The 1533-nt window shown below is 41.2% G+C and overlaps 1 non-coding gene across 1 annotated transcript; it reads left to right on the top strand.

Moving 5' to 3' along the window:
- Positions 1-1107: 1107 nt before the first annotated feature.
- LOC131505839 (U6 spliceosomal RNA) lies at positions 1108-1214 on the top strand. Its single transcript, XR_009258603.1, has one exon. It is a non-coding gene; the product is annotated as a U6 spliceosomal RNA (small nuclear RNA).
- The last annotated feature ends 319 nt before the right edge of the window (positions 1215-1533 follow it).

Genomic DNA, 1533 nt, shown 5'->3' with positions numbered 1-1533 from the left:
GTTTCAGCCTCCCCCAGGAATATAATCTTAACCAGTCAATCTGGAATTACCAGGTCAGCACTAGTGAGGTAATCTGCTTAATAGACCCCAGCCTTCCTCCAAAGGAAGGTGACTTTGCCTGAAATAATCCATTCTTTGCTAGAATAACTCTCTTGCCCCACCTCCTTGTGCCTATAAAAGTCTTCCATTTTGTACAGCTCCCTGGAGCTCCTTTCTTTTTCTTTCTTGTTTTTTTTAAGATTTTTTATTTTTTAAGTAATCCCTACACCCAATGTGGGGCTCAAGATATTAAGAGTTGCACATTCCACTGATTGCACCAGTCAAGCACCCTACGAGCTCCTTTCTATCTGCTAGATGGTATACTGCCTGACTCATGAATTGTTGAATAAGCCAATTAGATCTTCACATTTGCTCAGCTGAATTTTGTTTAACAGAAGGAAAATAGGACATCAGCCAAAATAGCAGTGTTAGATTTTGTAATATATTTTGAATTACTCATTTTAACAGGGATGGGTGGGCGCCTGGGTGGCTCATCAGTTAAGCGTCCAACTTCGGTTCGGGTCATGATCTCATGGTTCGTGAGTTCAAGCCCCGCGTCAGGCTCTGTGCTGACAGCTCAGAGCCTGGAGCCCGCTTGGGATTCTGTGTCTCCCTCTCTCGCTGCCCCTCCCCCACTCACACATGCATGCACACGTGTGCGGGCACACACACACACACTCTCTCTCTCTCTCTCTCTCTCAAAAGCAAATAAACATTAAAAAAAATTTTTTTTAACAGGGATGGGTATTCTGAGAATTTACCAGAATCCAAACTAAATATTCATTTAATCAGGAAACATTTAGCATATTCTTACTATGCACAGAACATGCAACAAAGTGCCATGGGTATGGCAAAGACTCAGCCTTACGACTTAGCTTAGAACACTCTTCCACATTTATATAACGTGTCCCAAAATGAATTTCATATATTATTCATTCAGTGTATTCGTCCATTCATTCTTGTATTCATCCATTCAGTGAATCTTGATCAAACACTTCCTATGTGACAAGCACTGTTCTAGGCCTTGGGATACACCAATAAGCGAATAGATAGAAACAGACAAAAAGCATGCTCACTTTGGCAGCATGTACACTAAAACTAAAACAATACACAGAAAATTGGTGCGGTCCCTGCACAAGGATGACACGCAAATTTGTTAAACATCCCATGTTAAAAAACAAAACAAAAACAGACCAAAAGCTCTGCCCCTTTGCTCCCACAGAGCTTTATTTAGGTTGAGGGACAGCCAATAAGCAAGCAGCACAATAAATAAGTCAACTACATAGTGTGTCTGGAGTGACCAAACATTCTGATGGTTTGTTCAAGATAGTCTCAGATTGTATATATTGTTCTGTCCCCACCCCATTCCAGTTAACGCTCCCTTTCACCTTCAAAAGTGTTCCATTTGGCCAATGAATTGGTCACTCTAAGTATGTTTGAAGATGATACATGGAAAATGGGGAGAGCAGAGAATGGATTGCAGGTTAACAAAGT

This window comes from Neofelis nebulosa, chromosome 2 (assembly GCF_028018385.1).
Source record: "Neofelis nebulosa isolate mNeoNeb1 chromosome 2, mNeoNeb1.pri, whole genome shotgun sequence".
Classification (NCBI taxonomy): domain Eukaryota; kingdom Metazoa; phylum Chordata; class Mammalia; order Carnivora; family Felidae; genus Neofelis; species Neofelis nebulosa.
Note: the sequence above shows the minus strand (reverse complement) of the source record. Positions and strands in the feature narration are given on the sequence as shown.